Source organism: Anabrus simplex, chromosome 4, assembly GCF_040414725.1.
Source record: "Anabrus simplex isolate iqAnaSimp1 chromosome 4, ASM4041472v1, whole genome shotgun sequence".
NCBI classification, from domain to species: domain Eukaryota; kingdom Metazoa; phylum Arthropoda; class Insecta; order Orthoptera; family Tettigoniidae; genus Anabrus; species Anabrus simplex.
In genome coordinates, this window is record NC_090268.1 from 420,019,592 (window position 1) to 420,035,071 (window position 15,480).

Sequence of the window (15,480 nt, forward strand, 5' to 3'; positions counted from 1 at the left end):
AAGTTCCGAAATATGAAAAATATGTTTTTTTTTTTTGTAATAAGGGGATGTATTAGCCATGCCACATATGGTGGTAACTTGTGCATGTGCCTGAGGTCATTACTTTAGTTGGTAGAAAGTTCAGCTGGTAGAGCCACAGTCCAGTGTGCACAACTGAGTTTGCTGGAATGTGCCAGCGTCTCGCGCTGCAATTCTTCTGTGCTGTCTACTGTGTCAGTGTGCTATCACTCATGTATTTCGTAATTTCTGAGCCACTTAATTAAAGAAATGAAATTTATAGAACCTAAATATTGTTATGTAATTATATAAAATGTATTGGATGCAGTATACTTGCACTTCGAAGGCCGTAGCTTATCATTAATTCCTGATATCCTTTGGTAGAGAAGGGTGAACGTGCAATTGTGTTCGGGAACTCTATTATTGGCGTTTACTCAAAAAATATGTTTCTGGCACTTTCAACCTTTTCCATCTTTGAACCTCAATTTGCTTTACTTAGCACCGACACAGATGGGTCTTTTGGCGACGATGGGATAGGAAGGGGCTGGGAGTGGGAAGGAAGCGACAGTTGACCTTAATTAAGGTTTAGCCTGGTGTGAAAATGGGAAACCGCGGAATACCATATTCATTCGAACCCACTGTCTCCCGAAAGGAAGCTCACAGCTCCGTGACCCAAACTGCACACCCGCTTGCTCGATATTATTATTTCTATTAATAATACTGTTATTGCTTTTACGTCCAACCACCTACTTTTGACGGTTTCCGAAGACGCCGAGGTGCCGCAATTTTGTCTCGCAGGAGTTCTTTTACGTGCCAATAAATCTACCAAATGGCGTATTTGAGCATCTCTAAATACCACCGGACTGAGCCAGGATCGAACCTGATGAATTGGGGTCAGAAGGCCAGGACCTTAACCGTCTGAGCCACTCAGCCGACATTATTACTGCCACCACCACCACCACCACCACCACCACCGTGTATCCTTACATCTGCCTGAAGGATAAACTTTCTCCATGCGAGATCTTGTGACCTTCTTTTTTGTTTGAATCTACCTTTTACACCATGATAAAAACGAACTAGCCAGCACTGAACACACACAGTTTGACACTTAGAGAAAATGAGAAATAAAACCTCTACTGCTTTGACGGAAGGGAACATGTGCATTTCCTTCAGAGCTTGAACATGACTTGTGAAGGTTAATGCAATTCGAGGTATAATATGAGCTCTATTTAGTGAGCACTAGCAGCCGTATGGAGCATGTGCGCTTTGAACTCGAGCGACAACAGGCGCTAATTTCATTACCAGCCACAGGCGTGCCAGTATAAAATACACTCTTACCATTAAGTGGACTTTCATTTTCTATTTTTATTATTTAGATTATAACGAGTAGGCCCGTCTCGTTGGCTGAATGGTTGAGGGTCTCGGGTTCGATTTTCGTCCAGGACGGGAATTTTAATTGCGTTTGGTTAATTCTTCTGGCTGGGGAATTAAGCGCTCGCGTTCCTCTTCGTACATGTCCTTTTTTTCTGCTCAAGACAGTTGCTAACATTTATGGTGGTTCTCAAACTGTTGTACGCCTACCTTTCAGGGTACGCCTTCTAGTGGGGTACGCGGGCAGCTCAAAGGTAAATTCCAACTCAATGTTGAAAACATCCTAGGGAAATGAACTAGGAATTTTAGGCAAATGAAACATAATAAAGTATGAGAATATATTCTTTATTTATTCCTAACAATTACAATCCTTTTCTTAATCATTGTTATTCGGTCGATTAGATTAGCGGTTTCCCTTTTTCTACCACTACGAGCGCTAATGTGAGTCAATGCAGAGTTTCACTTAATTCCTTATAACTATATTCTGTGTGGATATTTAAAAAAAACGCCTGAGGGTATTGAACCAAGGAATACATTACAGAAATAATTATGTAAATAATTTAATTTGGCTACGATTTTAATAAAAAAGAAAAGCGATTTCAGGCTGCTTTTCCAGAACTGTATTAAGCCGGAAGTGATTTTCGATTTTTTTAAAAGTTTGATAGAGATATGTAAGACTAACACTTCGAAAACTTTCGGGCCCTTTAGCCCTTCAACTTTTATCACAATTGAGGAAATTGCTTAATTTTACGTTTTTCATAGCATGGGGATCCCTACTTTGTCTGCTGAATGTTTACAACATTAAGATGCGAAAAATTAAAATATGGAAAGAAATAAAGAACCTCCATTTAAACCTTTTAAGGGAGGAAATGTTTGAGGAATTATTTTTTACTCATTCACTAGTGTCTTCACGAGGGGCTGCTTGGCCGAGGCGGTAAAGGCGTGCTTGGTTCACCCGGAAGGATGTGGGTTTGATTCTTCGTTAGGAAGTGGGAAATGTAAGGAATGAGATTTCCACTTCCGGAGGCCCATACGGTCCTGAGGTTCGCTTAGCCTTCACCAAAAATGAGTGCCAGGTTAATTCCTGGGGGAAAAGTTGGCCAGGCGTAGAGCTGACCACTCCACCCTACAATGTGCCGATCTTACGGATAGTGGAAGTCTATATCTTCCACCTCTTCAAGGGTCTTCATGGCCTGTACGGAGATGACTGCTTTGCTTTTAGTGTCTTAACGTCGCACCAACACATCGAAAGGGCTAGGATTGGGAAGGTCTTAATTAAGGTATAACCCCAGCATTTGCCGCGTGTGAAATTGGGAAACTACGGAAAACAATCTTCAGGGCTGCCGACAGTGGGGCTCGCACCCATTATCTCCCGGATGCAAGCTCACACCTGCGCATCCTAACCGCACGGTCAACTAGTCCGGTAGGTCTCTTCCGAACCGGTTGGTTGGATCAAGAATAACAGTTGTTTGCTGGTGGATGAGAACAGTATCTGCTCTTCTCTTGGAAATGTATCTCCCTTGGTAAATTATTCCAACCCTTAAACCTTCTTCCTCTTAATCTGTTTACCCTCCAGGGTCGGTTTTTCCCTCGGACTCAGCGAGGAATCCCACCTCTACCGCCTCAATAACAGTGTCCTGGAGCTTCAGACTCTGGGTCGGGGGATACAGCTGGGAAGGATGACCAGTACCTCGCCTAGGCGGCCTCACCTGCTATGCTAAACAGGGGCCTTGCGTGGGGATGGGAAGATTGGAAGGCACAGACAAGGAAGAGGGAAGGAAACGGCCGTGGTCTTAAGTTAAGTTAGGTACCATCCCGGCATTTGCCTGGAGGTGAAGTGGGAGACCGCCGAAAGCCACTTCCAGGATGGCTGAGGTGGGAATCGAACCCACCTCTACTCAGTTGACCTCCTGAGGCTGAGTGGACCCCGTTCCAGCCCTCGTACAACTTTTCAAATTTCGTGGCAGAGCCGATAATCGAACCCGGGCCTCTGGGGGTGGCAGCTAATCACACTAACCACTACACCACAGAGGCGGAAAACCCCTTACTCCATTTCCTCTAAATGAAAATTTGCCCCAGTTTGTCCTCTTGAATTCCAACTTCATCTTTCCTACTTTTAAAAACACTACTCAACCTGTCTACTTCTGTCACCCTACGCCATCTTTCCCCTCATTGCTCTGAACATACCGCTTATTCGATCAAATCGTCTCCTTACTCTCAAGTCTTCCCCTCTCAAAGTTTGCAACATACACTGGAACCATACTCTAATTGTGGTCTTACCACTGACTTATACGCCCTGTGCTTTACATCCTGACTCTCTTTCTTAATCTGTACCCTCCAGGCTTGATTTTTCCCTCGGACTCAGCGACGGATCCCACTTTTACCGCCTCAAGTGCAGTGTCCCGGAGCGTGAGGCTTTGGGTTAGGAGATACAACTGACAAGGAGGTCCATAACCTCTCCCAGGTGGTCCCACCTGCTATGTTGAACAGGGGCCCTGTGATGGGATGGGAAGTTTGGAAGGGATAGGCAAGGAAGAGGGAAGGAAGCGGCCGTGGCCTTAAGTTAGGTACCATCCCAACATTCGCCTGGAGAAGTGGGAAACCATGGAAAACCTCTACGAGGATGGTTGAGGTGGGAATCGAACTCCCCACTACTCAGTTCACCTCCCGAGACTGAGTGGACCCCATTCCAGCCCTCGTACTACTTTTCAAATTTCGTGGCAGAGCCTGGAATTGAACCCGGGCCTTCGGGGGTAGCAGCTAATCACACCTACACCACAGAGGCGGACTACATCCTTAGTACAACTGCTAAATACTCTAAGTACTTACAGTGATTCCCGTGAGGAATTTCCCCCGTCAACGCAGCAATTAAAATTGACAGGGCATTTCCTCGTAGTGAAACTTAGAAAACCTGTCTTTTCATTCCGTTTATCAACATACCACTGTCTACTGTCCAACCTACAACATTGTCGACGTACTTTTGGAGTCACTCACAATCCTGCAAGTTATTTACTGCTTTGTACGGAATAGAATCATTTACAAAAAGTTGTATTTGTAATTCGTGTCGGGCCCGCGATGTAGGGGGTAGCGTGCCTGCCTTTTTACCCAGAGGTCCCGGGTTCGATTCCAGATCAGGTCATAGTTTTTACCTGCATCTGAGGGCTGGTTCGACGTCCACTCAGCCTACGTGATTAAATCGAGGAGCTATCTGATGTGAGACGGCGGCCTCGCTCTAGAAAGCTAACAATAACGGCCGAGAGATTTCGTTGTGCTGACCTCACGACACCTCGTAATCTGCAGGCCTTCGGGTCAAGCAGCGGTCGCTAGGCAGGCCATGGTCCTTCGGGACTGTTGTGCCATGGTTTTTGTTTTCCTTATCTGTAATTCCAGTTCTTTGTTCATACCATTTATATACACAAGAAAAATCAACGGTCCAATAACACCACCCTGAGGGACACTCCTCTTAATCGTTACAACATCAGATAATGCTTCACCTACTTTAATTTTCTGTTTTCTATAAAAGCCACCCATTCAAGCACTCTCTTGTCTAGTCCACTAGCTGTCATTTTGTTTACAGTCTCCCATGATCTGCCTATCAAAAGCCTAGGATGGGTCAATAGCGAAACAGTCCATTTGACCATTTTAACTCTGGTTATCATGGGACTGATGACTGTATTATGACAAGCTTCTGAAAAAGAGGAATAATCAATTCCATGAGACTGAAGAAAGCGTACTTACAAATTATATTGAGTAGTTTTGAGTGAAGTTTCATCGCGCCATTTTTATAACCTCAATTCCTTAACTATCATGTGCGAGTTTACAGGTTTGCAAACTCTGCACTGTCGTTTGTTTCCTTTCTTCCTGGCGGCATTGATTACTGTCGGTCCTCACCCCAGCATCCCACAAAGCATGCACCCACGCACTCTGTAGATGTCTATAGATTCCATATGTTTCGTTTTCCCGGTAGAGAGCAGCGCATTTGAAGCATGAGTGACATCTTGGCTTCTGGAATGGAACTATTTCAACTGCCCAAGAGTTCTGGATACTACAGTAGATGACTCTGATATGCAAAGCATGTGGGAAGGCGATAATCCTATGCATTCATCATCCTGTTATTGTTGTTGTTGTTTGGGTCTTCAGTCCATAGACAGGTTTGATGCAGCTGTATATGCCACCCTATCCTGTGCTAACCTCTTCATTTCTATGTAACTACTACATCTACTCTAATGTGCTTGTTATAGTCATACCTTAGTCTCTCCATTCCGTTTTTATCCCCTACACTTCCCTCCAAAAATAACTGAAACATTTCTGGGTATCTTCAGATGTGTCCTATCATTCTGTTTCTTCTTCTGGCCAAATTTCGCCAACTCGCTCTCCTCTCACTGATTCGATTCAGTATCTCTCTATTTTTGATTCGATCTACCCATCTTACTTTCATCATTCTTCTGTAACACCACATTTCAAAACCTTCTATTCCTTTTCTTTCTGAGCTAGTTATTTTCCATGTTTCACTTCCATTGAATGACACGTTTCTGGCGAACGTTTTCAAAAACATCTTATCTCATTAACTGTAATTGATTGCAATTATATTTTAAATTAATACTGTAAAAAAAAGTAAATTGTATGTGGTTAAGTGTAAGAGAGAGCCAAGAGCCCTAACTTAGCCAGTTAATAAATAAATAAATAAATAAATAAATAAATAAATAAATAAATAAATAAATAAATAAATAAATAAATAAATAAATAAATAAATCGTATATCGATGTTCAACGTGAGCAGCCTCCCCTACTCTTGCTAGTCTGCCCTTTGTCTTCCATACTTCTTAGTAATTCTAATATTTCCTGCATCATCTGACTTCGTTCAACTGTACTCCATTCCTTTCGTTTAGGATTTATTTATTTTCATCTTGTACTTCTTCTCCAAGACCCTGTCCATACCATTCAGTAATTTCTCCAAATTTTGTGCAGACTCAGATAGAATAACAATAACATCCGCAGATCTCAGAGTTTTTATTTCCTCTCCTTGAACTGTGATTTCTTTTCCATATTCCTCTTTGATTTCCCTTATCACCTCTTCTATGTAAACATTGAAAAGGAGAGAGTCCATTTCTTACAAGTTGTTTTACGTCGCACCGACACACATAGGTCTTACGGCGACGATAAGACAGGAAAGAGCTAGCAGTGGGAAGGAAGCGGCCGTGGCATTTCCCTGGTGTGAAAATGGGAAACCACGGAAAACCATCTTCAGGGCTGCCGACAGTGGGGTTCGAACCCACTATCACCCGCATACTGGATATTGGCCGTACTTAAGCGACTGCAGCTACCAAACTCGGTGGAGAGGGACAAACTGCAGCCTTGCCTCTCTCCTTTCTGGATTACTGCGTCTTTCTCATAGTTTTTCATCTTTATCACTGCAGAGTGAATGTTGTAACGATTGTATATAATTCTTCTTTCTCGGTATTTGATCGCAATCCCGTTCAGAATCTGAAATAGCTCGGTCAATCACCATTATCGAATGCCTTTTCTAGATCTCATGATCCTGTGTTTGAATAAGAGTTTGCCGTACCTGTAGGCTATCTTCCAAGGGAACAGTTTGAGCCGGACCAGACATATTTCAGTGAAACTTGGTTGATAGAAGATTAACATTCAGTGAAAGCCCTTTAAACAGATCAGATGAAATAAACCACAAAATTGGGAATGTCATACTATAGTTTCTACTGCTACTAGTCAGCGGTTGCAGAGTGGGTCTCAGCCCACAAGTCGCCACGGCTCTCCCGTCACTCTACGCTTCTCTGTTCTGGAGACGGAGAGGGGCTGGTCCCCACCGTCGCATGTCCTGAGAATGGTTTTCCGTGGTTTTACATTCTCCTGCACGTAGCCGAATGCTGGGACAGTTTCTAGTATAGACCACGGCCGCACCCCCTTATCTTCTCCGAACATCTCCTATACCGTATCAAATCTTCCGGCCTGTGTGACGGCGTTAACACCTGCGGGTGGGTATGGTAGGATAACGCTCAAGGTATCCCCTGCCTGACGTAAGAGGCGACTAAAAGGGGACCCAGGGGCTCTTAACTTGGGAACGTGGGTTGGTGACGACGGGGACTTTAGCTGAGTCGTGCTTCCAGTTCTTGTGTAAGACTCCCCGCTTTCATCTCTCCTATCTGACCATCTTTGGTCAATTCTTGTTCTTTACCGACCCCGATGGTATTAGGTTTTCGAGACCTAGGGACTCTTTCATTTTCACGCCTGACGTGACCCTTGTCTTTCTTTGGCCGACGCCTTCATTTCTCGAAGTGTCTGATTAGTTATGTTGGTTGCCTGCTTGTACTTCCTCTTAAATCAGTAATCACCACCACCAGACGGCGTTAAACTCTACGAGGCCCACCGTCTCCTTAAGGGACAGAATGAAACGCTTTACTATTACGTCCGTCACATCCTGTAACTCAGGCTATAGTTCATTATCCATGAGGAATATTTGATAAATAACCACTAGCCTCATATTACCGAATCTCATTAACTCTTGTAAGTCTAAGAACTTCTCGGCAGATATGGACAAAGCTCCTATGAAAAAAACAACAACATTGTGCTATGTTGGGGTGGGTTATGTCGGGGTGAAGCCGACGGATGCAGGGATGGTCTCGGCTGGTCCATCGACCGACAGCTCTGCACTCTGACCGGCCAACCGAGCAGAGAGGGGTGGCCACAGCTCTACCGTGGCTCTACGCCTCTGTATTCGGGAGACAGAGAGGAACTGGTCCCCATTGTCGGTTGTCCTGAGAATGGTTTTCCGTGGTTTTCCGTTCTCCTGCACTCAGGTGAATAGGCCACGGCTTCCAAGACTCTCCCTTTCAACGCACATCTCACCCTCCGATACAAATCTTCTGGCCTGAGAGACAGTTACCGTCTAGGAGGCCCGCCTCCCCCTTCAGGGCAGTAATGAAAACAAAACAATTTAGTAGTAGTAAGTAGGTGGGGCGATTAAGTGAAGGTGAGAATTACACCACGAAGGTAATGATAATGATAAGCTTCCTCTGGCACCACAAATTGGCCATCAGGATGACTGGAAGTATCATGTCTCTTCCGTTTAGCTGCTATGGAGACGGATTCACGAGCTCCGTTGTAAGTGGTCTGGAAGCTCAACATCAGTCCTCTCTGTTACTGGTCGGGATGGAAATGGTGATTCCCTTGGCATACCTCTCATCTAAGAAGTTCTTCCAACTCCTAAACATTGTCTGGTCAGGTGTTGCAACGTCGGACTGTGCTGGTTTGATGATATGGATTCTGTGACTAGGAACAACTGCCTGGGCTTTGGAATTCACCAAACCCATGTTCTCATCGTGCTCAAGATAGGAATGGCATCTTACTGGGAAAGTTATGGTTTTTTCTGAAGGTTCATCACGTTGAAGAGGAACCGAAAGGAAGTGTCTAAAATATCCACTACACGAGTCGCAGAACATACTCAGTTTCATTACATTAGAATGGTTGTAGAGCAAGTGATCCAAAAAGGAGCACGCACTGTCACTTCCCTTTATGCTCCGGATACATACGAAAAACAGTTTGGGAAATGGGCAGTAGGCTTGATGGACCTCGTAGACATCTTTTGTGGAGATGTTAGCAACAGCCAAATTTCTCCAAAAGTCGAAGAAAATCGCCTTAAATTCACTATGACTTCTTGATTTATCGTCTTCTTTTTCTCAAATAAAATGCTTCTGTTCTGCTTAGCCAGCTTCCTGCTGCTCGTACACTGAGTGCGGGAAGAATGAAGAGAGTTTCTTCTTCTCCTACAGTGATGTCGACGATCCTCTTCTTTCCCAGTATGCTACTTGTTCCTCAGCTCATTTCTCTGGACGGAGCTCCTTCCTACACAGATGGAGTTGCCTACTAGGAAGTTCAAGTGAACATCAGCAGGCAGAGTGAAGATCGCCATTCTTCCAAATAAAAAATGCAATGATTCCCTTCTTTCCCTGTACCTTTCAAATATTATGAAATACGACATCTTGGTCATCGGTTCATAAACGTGCGAGCTATTAATATAATGTTATAAAGGACGCGTGCTGCTCCGTAGTATTGTTGTAAGTAGGTCAGATAACTCGTCTTGATATGCCTGTCGTAGTCATATTGTTTTGCCTGCCCTTTTCAATGATTTTATGAACATTTAATAAGAAGCGCTTTACGTAGTATGTCCGGAAAATACGTATAAAAGTTGAATAATAACTTTATTTGACAATTATTCAGATATTACAATATGGTCTCCTTCAAAGTCCTCTCCCTGAGACAAGATGCACTTCACAACGCCGTTTCCACTGTTGACAACATTGTTGAAAGTCTTCAGTTGTGATGCTGTTCAGTTGCCGTGTCGTTTCTCCCTTGATGGCTTCCACATCACCCAAGTGCCGCCCCCGAAGCACCATTTTGCATTTCGGGAACAGGAAGAAGTCACAAGGGGCTAAATCGGGTGAATAAGGCGGGTGGTCTGTCACGGTGATTGAGCTTCGGGCCAAAAACTCACGCACAACGAGCGACGTGTGAGCGGGCGCATTGTCGTGATGAAGGATCCACCTGCCCCCTTGTGCCAAATCCGGTCGAACTCGGGCCACGCGAGCTCTGAGACTTGATGTTGATGCGCTGTTCCTCAATCAGAGAGAGCTCCATACCGACGGCAGTTGAAAACGGGTAACTTTCAACAAGCAGCCGCACACTGCTACTGACACGCAGAGCTCTCCGACTCGAACTGAGCGTTGAGAAGATTGGCGACAACAGCAGTGCCACCTGGCGGCGCCTCCACGATACGTGATACGTCACCCCGACGGATTTATACGTATTTTCCGGACACACTACGTATTGTACCCCGCCGTTCGTAGTCAGAATTCATCCATTCTGACGTCATCATGCTGTCTGTTTGGTAAAAATCCATCCATGTCTTCGCTTTTTATCCTGCGGTTCTTGATGTAAAGCTTGGTATTCTGTCGTAGAAGGCAATGTCATTTTTAATTCCAATTCTTCTATATACAACGAACGGTTGTCTGGAAGCCCATAGGTTAGTCTCGAAGGAGCGTTTTTTTTTGCCAGGCAGAGAAATGTTTTAATATACATGGCCTTCACTCTCTCTAATGTAGCTAGATAATCCTTCAATAGGTGCTCCCAGATAATGTGGGGGTCTGTTTGTACGTAGACTTTTATCTCTTAACAGCATGCAAGTTATTAGGAACGCACTGCCATCTGTTGAATATATTTGGAAGGTGGGAAAGGTTAGAGAACCAAAGAGTATATAGCAGGGAATGGTATTCTTCCGTAATCAGAGGAAGTGTGTACTCTCTGGCTAGACAGGTAGTAATCAAACATGGTTGCTTACAGTGACATTACTAAGAATGAAAAAAAACGTATATCAGAGTATTAATGAAAGTGTTACTTACTTAGCAACCTACTAAGTACAAAATGTCTTGGGGGTTAGGGTAAGTGGTGCTGGTGGTGATTATTGTTTTAAGAGGAAGTACAACTAGGCAACCATCCTCTATATAGCACTAATCAGAGAGAAAAAATGACAGGGGTCCGACAGTTTAAAAAATGAAGGTATCGGCCAAAGGAAGACAAGGGCCACGAACGGCATGAAAATGAAAGACTCCCTAGGCCTCTATACGTAATACCGTCGGAGTCTGAAAAGAACAAGAGTTGACCAAGGGAGGTCGGATGGGATAGATGAAAGTGAGAAGCCTGGCACAAGTAAGTGGAAGCAATGCCAGGACTCATCTGAGGGCCCCGTTGTCGCCAACCCACGATCCAAAGTTGAGAGCCCCTGAGGCTCCTTTTAGTCGCCTCCTACGACAGACAGGGGATACCGTGGGTGTGGGTTAGGGTAAGCCTTCGCCTGCAATTATTGGAGTGATCATTTAATGAATTTATTTTATTATCACTCTACAACTTGCTTTACGTCGCACCGACACACACATGTCTTATGGCGACGATGGGATAGGAAAGGCAGTATCTAGTATTCGGGAGATAATGGGTTCGAACCCCACTGTCGGCAGCGCTGAAGATGGTTTTCCGTGGTTTCTCATTTTCACACCAGGGAATTGCTGGGGCTGTATCTTAATTAAGGCCACGGCTGCTTCCTTCACACTTCTAGCCCTTTCTTATCCCATCCTCGCCATAAGACCTATCTGTGTCGGTGGGACGTAAAGCCAATAAATTATTGTTGTTTCCTCGTGTGAAAATGGGAAACCACGGAAAACCATTTTCAGGGCTGCCGATAGAGGGGTTCGAACCGACTATCTCCCGGATGCAAGCTCACAACCGCGTGCCCCTATACGCAAGACCAACACTCGCCCTGTGTTTTATGATTACTCAAAGTTGGTTGAATTTAGGGACCTGTATCATCATTCACCGGTAGGTAAATCTGTTGAGAATAAAACAGAAATGAAGCACGGACGGACGGATTTGTCATTCGTGTTTCTAGTAAACTCTTTTAATATATAGATTAGCATAAACGAGTAAACTGCTGGATTTCTGTTCTTCTTCTTCTTCTTCTTCTTCTTGTTCTTAATCTATTTACTCTCTAGGGTTGGTTTTTCCCTTGGACTCAGCGAGGGATCCCACCTCTACCGCCTCAAGGGCAGTGTTCTGGCGCGTGAGACCTTGAGTCGGGGGATACAACTGGGGAGAATGACCAGTACCTCGCCCGGTTGGCCTCACCTGCTATGCCGAACAGGGGCCTTGTCGGGGGATGGGAAGATTGGAAGGGATCGACGAGGAAGAGGGGAGGAAGCGGGCATGGCCTTAAGTTAGGTACCATCCCGGGATTTGCCTGGAGGAGAATTGGGAAACCACTTCGAGGATGGCTGAGGAGGGATTCGAACCCCCTCTCCTCAGTTGACCTCCCGAGGCTAAGTGGACCCCGTTCCAGCCCTAGTAACACTTTTCAAATTTCGTGACAGAGCCGGGAATCGAACCCGGGCCTCCGGGAGTGGCAGCTAATCGCACTAAGCACTGCACCACAGAGGCAGACGGATTTCTGTTCTGAAATTCGTTATGTCATCCTGTGGATAGTATGGACAGCAAATGTCTTAATTGATCATCATGGGCGCCCGCAAGGGGCCCCCCCCCCTGGAATTCTAAAAATGTTGATGTTTAATTGTTTAATATCATACCAGATTATTTCATAAAGTGAACTTACTGAAAGCCATCTAGCATCTGTTATAACTGGAAATTTCTGTAAACAATTTAATGTTGCTGACGTTATATTGGTTTTATATTCAAGAAAATTGTTAATGTGCCCCCCCCCCCCCTGGAAAAGATCCTGCGGGCGCCCATGTTGATCATGCTATCAAGTTCGATTGAAATCGATGGCTTCGGTACATTACGTTCTGTTTTTTAAAAATTAAAAATATGGTGCCAAATTTCCCTTTGGGAATATCAATTGATCATAAATATTGCACTCAGACTGATAACGATTAATTTACTGTATTTGCATTTAAACGAATCGTTTTCTAGAGACGAGTTTGTAGTCGGCAAGTGTAGGATTCAGTGTTTCGAAATGAGGAAACTGGCTGAAGGCCTAAGAAACTACCACGAATGAAATAATCATTTCTTTTATAAAATAGTCTTCTGACTGCCTCTTAGTCATGGCCATCCATCAATACTTCACATCACAGAAGACTAGATTAACAACTGTATGGGTCTAACCTTTACCAGGACGTTGTTGATTCGATTTTCTTCTGAGAAGTAGCAGTCTCCAGTATTAATGCGTAATCTACTGTCTCAGCAGAAGGCCAAAGTTTTCATGTGTTTCGAGAAAACATTCCGCAGCGATGACTGACTGTGCTGATACGCTTATAGAATGATGAATATTGCTAAATGATTAGCGTTCCTTCCTTTGGTCGAGTGGGTCCCGGGTTCGATTCCCAGTCTGCTCGGGGAATTTAACCTTCATTGGTTAATTCCGATGCCTCGGAGACTGGTTTGTGTGTGTCGTTTTGAACATTAGAATTCGTTACAGGTAAGGCCCCATCCTCACAGACGCGCGAGTCCAGATAGAAACTTGGCACGTTAAATAGCCTAGGAAGAAGTGTAATGAATTAGATACGGACAGGAATTATAGTTGGGCCCCCACAAACTGTCACATATAAATGCAACTGCAGCAAATACAAACAAAAAATAATTCAAACTATATCCCTTTATACAATATCTGCAAAAGATAATATTGTAATATTACAAAACTAATCCATAGAGTTTACTTTAAAAATTGCCGGGCTGAGTGGTTCGGACGGTTGAGGCACTGGCCTCCTGACCCCAACTTGGCAGGTTCGATCCTGGTTCAGTCCGCTCGCGTTGGAATGTGCTCAAATACGTCAGCCTCGTGTCGGTAGATTTACTGGCACGTAAAAGAAAACCTGCAGGACCACGGTTACCGTGTGCAGGACTAAATTACGGCATCTCGACGTCTCTGAAAACCGTAAAAGTAGTTAGTGAAACGTAAAGCCAATAACATTATTATTATTATTATTATTATTATTATTATTATTATTATTATTATTATCATCATCATTCTTATTTTAAAAATTCATTATTACGCAGGTATTGAAATACATCAACTTCTATATTTTGTTTTTATATTTTTTAAACTTTATTGTACTTACATCAAGTAAGCCTCCGTGGCTCAGGCGGCAGTGTGCCGACATCTCACAGCTAGGTTCCGAGGTTCAAATCCCAGTCACTCCATGTCAGATTTGTGATGGACAAAGCCGAGGCGAGACAGATTTTTCTCCGGGTACTCCGATTTTCCCTGTCATCTTTCATTCCAGCAACACTCTCTAATATTATTTCATCTTTCAGTCATTAATCATTGCAACAAAGGAGTGCGACAGGCTTCGGCAGCCAGCACAGTTCCTATCCTTGCCACCAGATAGGGGCTTCATTCATTCCATTCCTGACCCGGTCGAATGACTGGAAACAGCCTGTAGATTTTCTATAGGTATAACAAAAAGTTATTACTTTTCGAGATTTGTTGTCTTTTTCGTAATATTAATTATGTGTTTGTCTCCTTTGCAGGTAAGTCAACAAGCAGAACTCTATTTGCCGCCTGTTCACTGCGCCTCCCTATGTTACCAGTCGATCTGGTGCTGCGTGTTGTTCGAAGAAGCGTCGTTAGATGGCAGCAAGGTGCGTAATACAGTGCTGAATCTCCATCGTATGGATGTGGTAAAAAGGGCAGTAAATTTCATATTTGCTTCAAAGTTGAATTGCTGTCCTTTATTGCAGTTTTTTAATATCATTTTGATGTCATATAGAAAAATGAGTGATGTTTAAACCTTTCCATTTTGTCGGTAAATATTTCATTTCTTTTGTGCATTTTAAAGTATCGCTTCATAAGTAAGTTTTTTGTAACTTTTGTCAATCTAGATATGTTGGGTATTCATCCCGAAGGTTGATTTGATCCTCAACAGCTCTGCCATCAGCTGTCATAGATGGCTTATACTTCACTCAAGAGGCATACTAGAGAAATGAGGTTGTGTATCTTACGGGCTGATAATCCAATTTTCAGCCTGTTTGAGTAGTAATCGCAAGTGTTATCTGTAAAAGACGTAAATTGTTCGTCAGTGTTAAGAGAATTAGGCTTATAAATACTCTTATCCTCCCTATATTTTCCCACTGTGACGACAATTGGACAAGGAAGGGCTAGGAGTGGGAAGGAAGCGGCCGTGGCCTTAATTAAGGTACAGCCCCAGCATTTGCCTGGTGTGAAAATGGGAACCACGGAAAACCATCTTCAGGGCTGCCGACAGTGGGGTTCGAACCTACTATCTCCCGAATACTGGATACTGGCCGCACTTACGCGACTGACATAGTACTAATTGATGCCACGAGAGAACGACTAAACCCATTACAACGTGCTATGAATTCATGTGTTAGATTAATTATCCTCTCCTTACGCTAAGATGTTCATTTTACCCCTTATTATCGACAACTTTCCCTTCTAAAATTTGACAATATAGAAACCTCCACGTGGCAGTATTAATCTTTCGTGTATTAAACGAGAATATCCCATACTACTTATCTTCACAACTCAATTTGCTATCCTCTTTCCACCAGCATAACACACGCTCCGGCAGTATACTTG

At 43.8% G+C, this 15,480-nt stretch overlaps 1 long non-coding RNA gene across 1 annotated transcript in view; it reads left to right on the forward strand.

The window, feature by feature from the left end:
• LOC136872784 (uncharacterized) overlaps nt 1-14,528 on the forward strand; it is a 644,810-nt gene extending 630,282 nt beyond the window's left edge. Inside the window, exon 3 of the long non-coding RNA XR_010859987.2 lies at nt 14,412-14,528. This is a non-coding gene — a long non-coding RNA (uncharacterized lncRNA). The remainder of the gene's footprint in view (nt 1-14,411) is intronic.
• The last annotated feature ends 952 nt before the right edge of the window (nt 14,529-15,480 follow it).